At 47.6% G+C, this 14239-nt stretch overlaps 1 protein-coding gene across 6 annotated transcripts in view; it reads right to left on the reverse strand.

Annotated features, from left to right (window-relative positions):
- Positions 1–14239, reverse strand: part of LOC143289072 (beta-arrestin-1-like) — a 170122-nt gene that overhangs the window by 117763 nt on the left and 38120 nt on the right. For 3 of the 6 annotated variants that reach the window (XM_076597903.1, XM_076597902.1, XM_076597901.1), the window contains exon 1: positions 6661–6854. The exons of 2 other annotated variants lie outside the window; for them this stretch is intronic. The gene's annotated coding sequence lies outside the window, so the exon portion shown is untranslated. Of the gene's footprint in view, positions 1–6537; positions 6855–14239 lie in introns of those variants that run through there. One more of the 6 variants, XM_076597900.1, reaches the window with a different exon arrangement.

The raw sequence follows: 14239 nt of genomic DNA on the forward strand, positions 1-14239 counted from the left end.
AATTATAGTTTCTAAATGACAGTCTCTTCTGACAGTTTGGGCACCACCTTTGTCACCCCCCTCCCCTCCCAAAACAAAAGACACCTCAATCATGATCGAAACAGCCCATCTGACACCTTCTTCCTTGTTTCACAGACAATAAATTACAGAAATCACAGACTCTTCTGACGGTTTGGGCACCATCCTTGTCAAGAACAGAAAACTGACACCAAAGTCAAGTTACCTCCGCGTGCATTCTTGGCACTCTTTTTGCCTCATCCGCTTGCGTCTAAACGGCCTCGATGCCAACTTAAAGAAGGGGGAAAAATCAGCAAAGAATCGTAAATTCCATGGGTTCCATGGGTCCTCGTTTGGCTCTTTTCCAATACCTCACAGCGCAATCCCATCACTGACACAGTGCGAGACGCACTTCCCCACAAAGTGTCAGATGAAGGGAACATGGACTGACTCTACACGCATTAAATCTTCATGTGCGCTCCATTCTAAACATCTACAGACATAATACACCGCAGCACGAATATGGGAACTTTCAAAGTGGTGCTGGCCTGGCAGACAGACTGAGGCAGAAACTGGGTGGCAGACTAGACAGACATACAGTGGAGAACGTGGCTAGTCGGGAGGAGGGAGAGGAAGAATTGCCAGATTTGTGCCCGTTCCCTCTTTTAGCTGTGAGCCTGGCTGGTTACTTCATTGTGCTGGATTCTGACGTGGACGTCCCGTTTATTTCCGACTGTCTGGAGCAAACTTCCTGTCCTAGATGCCACCAACTTCATTACCCGGCGGTTTGGTTCCCTCCCCCACCCTCCACCCCGCCAACCCCCAAGTCCCTGCTCACTGCTCACAGTGAAGACACTCCACGCCTTCTGACAGGAATATAATCATACTGCCCTGCTCTGCATAATGAACATACTTTATGACCGTGTTTTTCTAACTGAAAATCTACTTCATTACTTGGGCTTTTTTCGATCATTCGCTTTTCAAACAAAGACTCTACAACTCTGCCTTTTGAAGTAAAGCGTTTGATTTTTTGTTTCATTTCCTGACTCAAGCTCAATAGGATATATGCCCACGTTCTACACCGTTACCTTTCAACATCCTCTCACGCTTTGGATAAAACATCTATTTTATTCTCCCTGTGCCCCCTCACAGGTAACCGATGCTCAACTGAAATGCTGCCACCCCGTTCTCACTTTCCTCCCGCACTGCATGAGCGATTGTTCGTAAAAACCATAAGGTTAACCAACTGATATTATTTTCGTCTTCTCCCAGTCTTCCTGTAAAAGCTTGATAAAATACAACCCATATAATGATCCCGATGATGACGACAATGACGATGATGATGACAGTGACAGTGGTAGAGCTGGCTCCTAACAAGCCCCGCAAGGTAGTACAACGTACTACCCCGTCAAAAACGAACGAAATATCGAACGCATAAAACCAGCCGGTAAAGCAGTGCAAACCCACAAATGATTCTTTCCACGCACCTCAAACGCCAGTGGTTTGATCCGTTCAACTGTCTAGACGCGGTGCACATGCCTGCATTCAAGGCGCACGTGCCGTGCCAATTCTTTTTGTAGTTGTTTGTTGTTTTTTTCCCCCGAACGCAGGCAACACAACAGCACAGTTTGTTTTCCGCTCTCGCACACTGAAGCTGAAAGACCTGCACGTCATATATCTCTAACATGGGGAAGCAGGTCTGTGAAATCATGGGGAGTGGAAGTTAGGCTCATGTGGTCCACACCCACCCAGCCACCACCACCCCCACCCCCACCCCACACACACCCAGATCATCATATTTCTTTCAACCTCATGAATCTCAGCAGCTTTGAGGAATGTCACCGCGCACCACGGCACACCCCCACCACACAGATGCTCCTTCCCTTCTTCACGGGTCTCGACAAACACGGCACACTCCTTCCACAACTTCTACAGCTTTGCAACTCTGGTTTGCTGTGACATACCGCTATGAAACAATTGACACGACGTCGTCATGAGATTTACCTCTGTTACGTATGCTGTCTCCCCAAGCACGCTTCTGCGGACTCCTGCATGGATGCGTAGACACTGAGGTATTAGTGGCAATGACTGATGATACGATGGTAAGGGAGGGAGACAGGGGTGGAGGGGGACAACAGAGGAGGGAGCAATAGGGAAGAAGAAGAAAACCCGGAAGCAGAGACAAGCCGCGGAGTAAGCAGAAATGTGGCGGACAGAAAGGGGGTTTGAAGAACGGGGGCGGTGTGGTGACAGTGACAGACAGACCGCCAGGCATGCAGGGGGAATGGAGAGAGAACACCATCAACCCTGGCACACCAACACAAGGGGCGTACGTGTTGAGACCTGCACACCTCTCTGGTATGCACGACGTGTGTTCGTGAAGTAATAACTGAGTGTGCTTTGACCGTTAATCGTGCAGGTTCTGACTGACATCATCGGAGTGAACAGATATAAATAAATAAATGAATTTTTTTTTTCTCCAACTCGCTCTCTATATTTGGGACAAGTTACTTTCCCAAGACCATCGGTGCAATGGTCAAAACATATGTCAGAACAGCAGCGACCGATCGCAGTTTGAATTCCCCTTGTACCCGCCAACACACACCCCTATTTTTCCCCCTGTGAGAAACACCATGAACACCTCTATAGACTGAAATACCATTCAACCTGCTGATGATGTTCGATCTCGTGTATGATAGTCGTGCTGGACTATGGCCATCAGAACAACTGCTGTCCCGACTATCCCGACTAGAATTTGATTATATTGGAGAGTGTCTTGCCCAAGTTACATTCCCTCTCTCTCGGCCATGAGGGTTTTTGGGACAGTCGGCGCTGGGAATGGTTCTCAAAGGCCAAACAGCCCCAAAGGCTGCAGCACTAAGAGCCAGTGCAACTTTACCTCCTAGACTGACAGTCATAGTCCTTCACAAAAGATGATAAAAAAGAGAGTTGTAAATGATTTCCCACTGCAGTAGAGGAAACACTGATAATACAGCTCTCACTTTGCTGTTGGCTTAATAGTAAACTTATGTCAATCTGTGATAAAAGCTGAGGCTTGGTCATGAAGTAGAAGATAATACAAAAGGCACGAAGGTTCCAGGAACAGTACAAACGGTGGATGGTTTGTGTGTGTGTATGTGTTTATGGAGATGGGGGAGAGGTTTGAGAGAGAGGGATTAAAATAAAACAAGGTAGACATGCCGAAGTGTGTGTGTGTGAGAGAGAGAGAGAGAGTCAGTACGTACGTGTGTGTGTGTGTGTGTGTGTGTGTGTGTGTGTGTGTGTGTGCGCGCGCGCGCACGTTCATGTGTACATGCACGCGCGCACGATGGTAGCGAACTAAACGAAGTTGCACAACGCACAAACAATCTTATCCACAAGGATTACACACGTGTGAATTTATGGCGCAAACCACCTCCCTGGTTTTGCCCTGTATCTGATGGAACGGGTCAAAGACGACAGCGATTGGAAGGAGAAGACTTCCGTCAGACTCTGCATATGGATCTATCCCGCAATTCTGACATGCACCACATCCACGGCGATGAGGCAAACCGTACGTGCGCCGATGTCGGGGATGGTAACAACACACTGGTCCAACTGTTACAGCCCCACCATGACTTTGAGCCAAGTTGTTTGTTTATGTTGTCCCCCTGACCCCACCACCTCTCCCCGCCCCCAACATACCCGCCACAACCCCAATGTTTACTTATTTCTTCACATGTTTCTCAATGTTTCTTTCTGAGACACAACGGAGCCTTTGTGATGAGCAGCCGGGCTGGTAACACTTTCACTATAATTAGATCTTTTGTACGTCTTACTGCTTCTACAAACTTTCACTATCATCAGATCGTTTGTACTCCTCGCTGCTTCTCCGAAGTCAAACGAAAGAACACCCCTGCTCGTGGAAAGTTCGTTAGGGTCAAACTTGCCTTTCCGCGAATCGAAGTTGGTATCATCATCATCATCATCATCATTATCATCGTTAATGTAAAAGTTGCTGGTGGTAGTGTTGCTTGATCTTGCTATTATTGTTGTTGGTACAATCGTTATTGTTGTGGTTGTTCTTGTCGTTGTTCTTATTGTCCTTGTTGCCGTTATCATTACTAGTAGTGTCGTGTTGCCAGTCTTCTCATCATTTCAATTCCAAAACAGGCCGGCTGTTGACGTACGATTCTGGCATCCCCGATAACATAACTGCCTTTTTTTTTCCATCACGTGTGTCTTTCCACATAGACTCCCATTTTTCTTTCTCCTCCACTTTCGCCCCTCTGACCCCCCTACAACTCCTCGCCACCCCCCATCCCCGCCCGTCCCTACCCCCACGTTACATGACACAGTCAGCATGCTGATAGCTGACCGAGTCAGACAGCAAGCAAGGCCTCTTCTTTGTGTGTGTGTGTGTGTGTGTGTGAGGACAGACCATCATAAATCAGCAACCACTACGATGCCAGAACCACTCTGCCACTTCCTGACATCAGACCGCACACACGGTGTAGCAGACAGACCGCTACACATGTGCACTCTGCATCACTATTATAAGCACATCATGTATGCATCGTGTGTGTGTGTGTGTGTGTGTGAGAAAGAGAGAGAGAGCGCGTGCAAGGGTGCGTTCATGTGCTGTGTGACGCGCGTATGGGAAAGGCGGTGATTGATTAAAAACAGAATGCATGGAGAAAAAAAAAGGGATAATAAAAACATGAAGCACAGGGGTTTTATCTTTTAATCAAGCATTGAAATAACTTGGAGGACAAATGAACTATGCCACTTTGATGTCAATATTACAAATGGGAGGAAGGAAGGGAGGGGGTGTACGCGGTGCGTCTCAATTTACACATGGATGTTAGCTATTTAAATAAACAAAATAAGCAACACACACACACACACACACACGCGCGCGCGCGCGCGCACGAACGCACGCAAACGCACACACATTCAAACGTATGTGTGTGAGAGTGCGTGCGTACATGTGTGTGCGTGCATATGTGTGTGTTTCTTTCCTCCCTGTTTCTCCACTCCACTCACACTGCCCACTATGCATTCCGCGCATTTTACACAGCCCGAGAATGGACTGCAGCTTTTGATGGTGCACGACTCAGCCTCGGCTCTCCACCACATCACATCCAAAGTTATATATTAATCTAATTCCACAAGCTGTAGAACCGGCTAACATACGGTTTCGATCTTACAACACACACTTTACCCCTCTTCCTTTCTCACACACACAAACACGCACGCGCGCACAGACAGACACTCACTCACTCACGCGCGTGCGCGCGCACACACACACACTCACACACACACACACACGAACGCCACTCAAACCCCCATCTTCTCTGCTCTGTCCACATTCCATTTACTTCTTTCATTATCTCTTGTATACGACCACGTGCATAGAGACTGGAAAGAATCTAATCACACACAAGCGTACAAACACCAATCAAGCCAATTATCCCTCCCCCAACCCTCTCCCCCTCTCCCTTTTGCGTTAAATGTTCCATGTGGGTTGCATTTTTGGGTGTTTCTATCATCTCATACAATTTCGTTGTTGAAGTCGCATTCAGACCTAAATCAGTGAAATTCGGAGTTGCCAGAGGGGAAAAAAAGTGAGTGCAGTTGCACAGCTGCCCATAAATGTTTTAGATCTTTTTGTTCTTCCTTCTTTCTTTCTTCTGTAACATGAGAGAAATCCAATTCTTTCAAGTGTATGTAAAAAAAAAAATCTTGTCCATGCCTGTTTTAAAAAAAAAATTATTCCACAGAAACATCAAATCATTGTCCATGCCTTTGTAATCATTTTGCTCCCTTCATTTTTGGGAGGGGGTGGGGGGGAAGGGGGGGGGGGGAGCTATACAAATTTAATTTCCACACACACTCCCAACCTGCCTCAACCGTCGTTTTCTACTGGTCAAACTATCACTTCAGAACCTAGTACATGTGTGCGTTCTGCTTTGGGGGTCTTCTTACGGACAGCACACGATGAGTCGGATACCGATCAAGTTACTACTGTTGTATCTGCTGTTGTTCTCCACCAGGAAAGGCGGAATGGCGTTGGCGTGTGTGTCGTTCCCTTGGTCCCGGGCAACCGGACACATCACCTAAATACGCCTGTCAATAGTTATAACTGTAAGGGCTGTGCTAATAATGGTAACGCGAGCGACAGTGAGAGACAGAGAGAGTGAGAGAGGTGTTAGAGAAGAGGCAGACACACACAGAAACAGGGCAGACCGTAGAAGGAGCACTAGTAGTGACTCTGACTATAAGGAGGTAGGGACGGAGTAATATGGTACTTCCCCCAACCTGACATAGCCATCTGCTTACCACATCAACAGAATATTCAGCCCACAACTGATACCTCCACTTGTGAACCAACCCATCATCGTCAGCAGCAGCAACACACACGCATCATAAGACAACTAAATCATTCCACCTTCCCTCAGCCCCTACCCCCTTCCACAAACACACCTCCAAACACTTTTCCTTACACCAATCACGTTATGTCAATTCTCACAAGCCCAGTCACCCAAAGAATCCCTTCACCTTGAACGAACACCCAACACACAACGCCGCACCGGTGATTCCTCGATCATCCATTTAAAAGACCCATTTCACAAAAACCGCTGAATTCATTGATAAATAATCCACGGGTAATCGGGTCCTTACATTATCCACGCAGACCTGAGCACGTTCGGACGATCCTGAAATCAAGTATCCCAGCTCGCACGAACTCAGACCTTCTCGATCCCAAGGGGGGCCACAGAAACTAAACCAAGTTCAGTGTGCCCCACACAGACACTGTCTCTCTCTCTCACACACACACACAAGAGCACATTCCGCGCCCCCATGATACTGACAGACACACACGTACGCATGCACACCTCTACAGAGAGCGTGCGTCACCGCTGATCCAGGTCTTGCAGCAGGAAGAAGCAGCACAGAATAGTAGAGGTGGGGAACGATACGCGGGGAAAGCAAGCATCCTGACTAGCACTGGAAGGAATTTGGAGGTACAGTACAGGGAAGGGAAGGGGAAGGGGGTGGGGTGGGGTGAGGTGGGGGAACGAGGAGGACGGAGAAGCAGTGATAAAATACCACACTTCTCTTGATGATACTGCTCTTTTTCTGCTACAGTGAGAGAGCGAACGAGAGAGAGTGAATGAGAGAGAGACCAACATAGAGACAGAGATAGAAAGAGAGACTGACAGACAGACAGAGAGGAGGCAGAGGGGCGGTAGTAAGGGGCGGCGGAGGGCAAACAACACATGGCATTAAAAAAAGACTGAGAGAGAGAGAGAGAGAGAGAGAGAGGAAAGATTGCCTTGGCTTATTTAAAAAAATGTATTAAAAAGAGAGAGAGAAAAAGGAAAAAAGGAACAGAGACAGAATTACTCGGCTGAAACTCTTCTTCATTTCACAGGCTTCCCCTATCATTCTATCGTTCATTTCAATACCCACTCTACCCCCTCCTGTCCCCCACCCCCACCAAGTGCCTCCATTCCAACACGCACTTCCCCAGCCTAGAAAATATTAGCTCCCTACGATCCCTCTCTCTCGCGAGTGTGTGTGATGTTTGGAGAATGGGGGGGGGGGGGGGGGGGAGTGGTGGTGGGCCATGGGAGTGAGGAAAGAGGTGTTTTAAACGATTACAGTCAATGACTTCACCGCAGGCACATGCACGCGCACTCACATATACCGTGAGCGCGCACGCACGCACTCGAACACACAAACACACACACAGTGGAGCTCGCGCACACATTCACGTCTTTGAGATGCTCAGTTTATCTCCCTTCATTTGATAAGATTTAGCGACTGGCTGAAGTAGAAACACACACACACACACACACACACACACACACACACACTGTGGTCAACCAATGCAACAAAGTGTACCACAGGCGTGCAGACCTAACAGTCTGAATGTGTGTAAGTAAAAAGGGGTGGGTGGTGAACCTTTTTTTTGGGGGGTGGGGGGGGGGGCGGTGAACTTAGTAAGGGGGCAGGGAACGAGAGAGAGAGAGAGAGAGAGCACATGGGGACGACAGTGTTTCCATACCATACATTTGCATTTGTATCAATGTGCGTGCGTGCACATGTGTATGCATGCGTGACGTGTAATTGCATGTCGTATTAGTTTTGAAAGTATTTGTATGCCCGCGCGCGTACACGCGTACGCGCGTGTGTATGCGTGAGTAAGCGTGTGTGTGACTGTGTGTGTGGGAAGGGGGGGGGCACGAGAGGGGAGGGGGGAGAGGCGAGGAGACGTAAACATGTTTGAGTGCCTGTCAGTCCGCCTTGGATCTCTGTGCGCACTGTCTCTAATGGAAAGTGGCTGTTGCTACACAGACTTCCACCCCCACACTTCCCACCCCACCACCTGCCCCACCATGGCTATCCCCCTGCCCCATGGGCAGCGACAGTGCATGACTGGAAGAAACGATGGGCCGGCCTACTTTGCTCGTCCCGAACTACACTCTGAAATATTATGCTATGTGTATGTGCGCGCGCGTGTGTGTATTTGTGTACTGGGGGGAGGGAGGGGTGGTGGGGGGGGGGGAGGGATAAGAATAATAAACAGACACGCTTGATCACTCACTGGCTGAGCAGCTGGTGAATGGTGTAGTTACTGCAGTAACCGTCATCCCACAGACCAAAATAAGATCACCCTTCAACTGTATTAACAAATATATGGGGTTGGGGGGCTGGCAAACGGCTCCCCTTCGTCATCATTAAATATTAACACGTGACCTGACTTGGCAGAGAGTCGCTAACAAATCAAGCCAACCAACCAAAAAAAGGGAAACAATAAAACCCGACGAGATGACACACAGCACGTGCTTGGCGCCCCCTGCCCACTTTGCAGCACATCAGAGGGAAGCAGTTCCAGCGCCTGACATACAGACGTGACCGGAGTCCCTGTGACGCCGTGACACCATAGCCAGTGAACGGCAAGGTGCACAAGCCTCGTTGGATGAATGAATGAATAAATGAATGATATGCATAATTATATAGCGCCTATCTTCGATTGGAGACCAAGCTCTAAGCGCTTCACAAACTCAAGGTCGTTTGCTCGTTCAGGGCCTCCAACTCAGTGTCACTATACCCTGATCTTAACAAAGATCCGCTGAATGCTCCATGTAAAAATGTCTGTGTCTTGAGCATTCCATTTTTGGACTTCTGGGGAACTGAAATGGCAACTTCACATCCACACAAGTTAGCATACCAAGAAAACTATGATTTTTTATAATTTCGCATCTTAAATCTTGCGCTAACTTGAACATCAGAACAAACAAACAAACAAACAACAGCGACGACGACGACGACGACAACAACAACGGGGGGAAAAAAAAGAAGAAAAAAAAAACACTTAAAAAATAAAAAGTTCAGCAAGTTTCACAAAACACCCTTGCGTTCAACTGAACCCGCAAATTCGAATTTGAAATTCGCGCTCTTAGTTGAAGTCAAATCCAGTCCAGATTATGTGTCATGTCGGTTTTGTAACCATCGTCATAGATATCAGTAAATACACACGCGAGCGAGCAAGCGAGCGTGCGCGCGCACAAACACCCCCACAGTGTCAACGAAAGTAACTCTGCCGGGAGAGCATCGGCCTCATCATCACAATTGCTTCCCCTTCATTATCAGCTCTTATCTGTCCCCTTGACTGACCGCTCACAGCCTGTCAGACAGCGTTCCTTTTAAAGGCTCTAAACCGTCTGCCGGCTGTTAATCAAATCCGGGCCTGTAAACTGCTGTGCTCGGGCTGCATAAGCGATCTTAGCGTTAAGGGATTTCCAAAGTCCATGCTAAGTCGACACACTCAGGAATGTTCTTAACGCTAAGTGATCTTAGCGCTGCTCAGGTCTTTTACGCTACATTGCAACTCTCTCGCTGGAGCTTAACTAGAAATCTGCTTTCTTACTTACTATTAATAACAAAAAAGTTACTATAACTAACTTACTAACTAGCTAAACCTTGAAAAAAGAAAAGAAAAGAGGACACCAGTCCTTTCCGCGTTCCTATTTGCCAAACACCAGGCTGAACAAACAAGACAACCATCACTAACGATACTTATAACAAAAGCTGAAGCACTGAGGAATCACATTCAGAAAGTCCCGAAGCTGCTTATCAGCCAAAAGCTGTATCCTTATCAGCCAAAAGCTTTCAATCGTTTTGGTTCCAGAGACACTGAAGTCGTGCGCTCCCTCTTATCTGTCAGTTACAACAACAAAAGTAAACGGTAGTTGTTTTTCAATGACTGCTACACACTGCTACGGTTTTTTCAAATTTTATCATTTTTGATGTTGCTTTATTAATAAACGTGGAATACGTGTTAAAGAATGAGCTTTTTTTTTCAAGTATCGTAGCCCATGGGTTGTTTAACAAGAGCAGCTGTTGTTGGTGATGTTGTCGGTCACCCATCTGTGCAATACAAATAAAAGCCCTGAAGGTAGTTCGGTCGAAAGGTAAGTGGCACAGGACAAAAAGGAAAAAACACGAGGAATCCATAAAGCTCACATCTGTCTGGGCCACTCCGAATACAACAGCACAGGGTCCCACTGTTATGTCTTACCGGCGGGTCCCCCCCCCCCCCCCCCCCCCCCCTTTCTTTCGATACATCACTGATTGTCTGAAATGCGCTCTGTGTGTGTGTGTGTGTGTGTGTGTGTGTGTGTGGCATGACTGACGTAGTGACAAGCGGCAGAGAAAGTAACAACCTGACTACGGCTTCAGCAACTGAAGTTCACAAACGCCATCTCAAGCGAGGCAATTGTGTTGTTCAGCTGGTGAGCCATCAAGGCTGCAAATGCACGTGTCACTGGATCAGCAACTGTACCCCTCCTCCCTCTCTCACTCACACTCTGCCCACCCACCCCCTCCCAACCCCCACCCCACTCCGCTCACTCACCTCCCTCTCCTGACCCTCCGCCTCCTTCCTGGTTTCCCGAACAGCAAACATAAACGCATCCAAAATGAGCGAAAATAGTATAAATCATCTGCGTCGAAACGCCTTCTTTAAACGAAGCCGCGTTTGGCTTACAGGAATGCGTCAACATACCTCACCCACCCCACACATCCGCTTCCTTTGTCTCCTGAAGCAAGACACGAAGGCACATCATGCTGATCATAATCATGTCCTCCATTCCAGCAAGGAAGGGCCCTTGGCTGTGTGACTACGGCACAGTTCAGTTCAGGTCAGTTGCTCATGGAGGCGTCACTGCATTCGGACAAACACATAAACACTACACCACGTCTGCTTAGCAGATGCCTGACCAGCAACGTAACAAAACTCGCAGTCAGGTCAGGAGGGAATGGAAAAAAACGTAAGTTAAAAAAACGATGATAAGAATATTAACAATGATAATGATGATGATGATAATAATCATCATAATCAAAAAATAAATCGATCAAAAATCAAATAATAAAATACGGCTCAGTTAGACTATAATTAGTGCAGGAGACAGACAGCCCTCCTTACAAACTTATCCGGTCTATCCGGCCTTGAAATGTGCAACTCGCGTTTCCAGACTGATCAGCATCCCTAGTAACCAATTAACTGTACGAAGAGCGATGCAGGCTTTTTGCCCATATGGATGAATGCAATGTGAAAGGGGAATTCTCATATTCCGTTCACTATTATGAGACCAGACATCGACACACGCGAAAAGAAAACTAAACTAAACTAAAATAAGCTAAGTTAAAATAAAATAAAATAAAGTGATCGCGCACCTTCGAAACACGTTCCCTCTCCACACAACCACAGACCGAGGGGTTCCGAGACATACGACTTCCCCCCCCCCCCCCCCCCCCCCCCACACACACACACCTCTTCCCCTGCTGGAAATGGGATGTCGGTGTGCACAGGCAGCTTGACCTTGACCCTCTTGGGAGGTCGATCAAGCTGACAGGAACGGTCCCTCTGTAATCCCCTTGGCCGGCACCAGGCTGTCAGGTTAGTGGCCGCGCAGCGCTGAGGTGGCTGTAATAAATGGATATTATCCTGGCCAACGGATCTGCCCATCTCATCAGTCAGGGCACAAAGGGGAGGGAGGGAGGGAAAGGGCGGCCAGTGAAGGCGAGAAGATAGAAACAAGGGGAGCTGCAAACAAGCTGTCGAAACTTCGGTGGGAAGGGTGGTGGTGGGTGGGGGTGGGTATAAAAGGGATAAACGGGAATGTCGAGAAAGCTGAAGAAGAGACAGGGGAAGGGACGGGGGGAGGGGCGGGGGGTGGGGATGTCAGGAATGGTCGGGGGGCGGGGAGGAGTGTGTAGGGGTGGGGAGGTGGGGGCGCTATCTGTGAAAGGTGCTGGATCGGACAAACCTACCCGCCACAGTCAGGTCACTCTGACACAATCACCATCGTTGTCATGAAACCGGGACCCAACATGCAAATTTACACACATCTACGTCAAGTAAACATCATCATCATGAGCAGATCCTGATTACTATCGTCTTGTTCTTCGTCCTCTCCTCTCCTGCCCCCCCTCCCCCCCCACCCCCCCTCCCTCCCTTCCACTCTCCTGCTTTGTTTCCTCCTTCCTGTCTCCGTAAGAACAAGGTTAATCGCAAAGTTCCATGAAAATAGCTCAATCAAATTAATAACAGGCATGTCTATATTCCAAGCTATCTCCTAAAGCCAAAGAGATCCAAGAAAGCATAATCATATCTATGATATGCCCCCTTCCCCCTCCCGGCTCCCCCTCATCCTCCCCTCTACTAGCAAGGCAGGAGGAAAGATCGGAGGCATCACTGTGATTATATGTCCCCAGTCCAGAAAAGAAAGGGCCCATATTTATGTGATCACAGCAAACACTGGGCCCATCAACATGAACCACCGCCAGACTAGGTTACAGAAGACAGACGGCCCCTCCCCAGCCCCACACCTCTATCTCAGTCTGATAAAAGCAACCCTCAGTTCCAAACGAACTTCTCCAACGACTAATAACGTCTTTAATGAGCAAATAAAGGTGTGTGCTGTGATGTGATTTTCTTTTCAGTATCAGTGACTGCCATGAGAATTTTCCTTTTCCGTTTCACAAGGGAGCGAGACAGGGACAAAAAAAAAGGGATACTGTGAGACAGTGGGGTGAGAGACAAGCAAACAGACCGACTGAGATACACAAACAGATATACAAATAAACAGAGAAAGATGGGACCACACGGCTTTGAAACCTGTTCCACTCAACACTATCACAGAGGAGCTCCGAGACACAACACTGCTGTCCCTCAGCTGGAGAGGAGGATGTCGTGCGCATAAGCAAACCGACCTTGACCCTTCACGAAGGTAGACGAGGCTGAGGAACGGTACCCACTCCAATCCCCATGGCGGGCATCAGATTGTCGGGTTGGTGGCCGCGCAGCGCTAAAGGAAGCGCTAACTGTGATGAATGGAAGCGACGGAACGGGATGTGCTAGTGTGGACGAGAAGAAACAAGGAGAGCTGTAAATAACCAGTCCGACTTCCTGCGAAGGATAATAATAATAATAATAATAATAAATGGAAGCGTGGAGAAGGCTGCAGAGCAGACAGGGCAGGAATGGAAGCTGTCAAAGATCACATATGGGGGTGTATATGAGAAAGCTGGGGTTTTAGTTGGAACGGCGTTGGTCTAAGTCACGTTGACACAACCATCACCAACGTCATGGAAGGGATCCAACATGAAAATAGACACATCTATATCATGTAAACCACCATTATCATCACTTTACACCATTGTGTGTTCTTCTTCCTCCTTCTCTTCCTTGTTCCCTTGCTCTTAATGTTCTTTACCACACCAAAACATTATTCTGGTAAACATTTCCATATTTTAGTCTCTGTGGACTTTCCGTCATCTTTTTTTTATATTTATGAATCGAGCAGGTTTCTGATGGGTTTGTCTTCACCAAAAGCAGCAAAGGTCACAACACCAATGAATGATAAATAAAAAGCTTTACTACAATCATTACTTTTGAACCATCCCTAAATAAGTATATATAAAAGCACTGATTAAGAGTAAAATAGTTTTCGCTTGCTTGTTCACTGGCTAAATAATATCAAGCGAAGTACACGCCAAACCACCAGAGTACACTGAAAAAAAAAAAAAAAAAAAAAAAAAAAAAAACCACACAAATGGCTCCCCGTTTTGCTCCACGACAATGGCGGCTTCAACAAGTGACGTTTAGACACCATTTCTTGTGGGTGCCTTGTATAACTGAAAGGAACTGTTACTACAGCAAACACATCTGGGTAAACTACACATCCAC

This window comes from Babylonia areolata, chromosome 13, assembly GCF_041734735.1.
Source record: "Babylonia areolata isolate BAREFJ2019XMU chromosome 13, ASM4173473v1, whole genome shotgun sequence".
NCBI classification, from domain to species: Eukaryota; Metazoa; Mollusca; class Gastropoda; order Neogastropoda; family Buccinidae; genus Babylonia; species Babylonia areolata.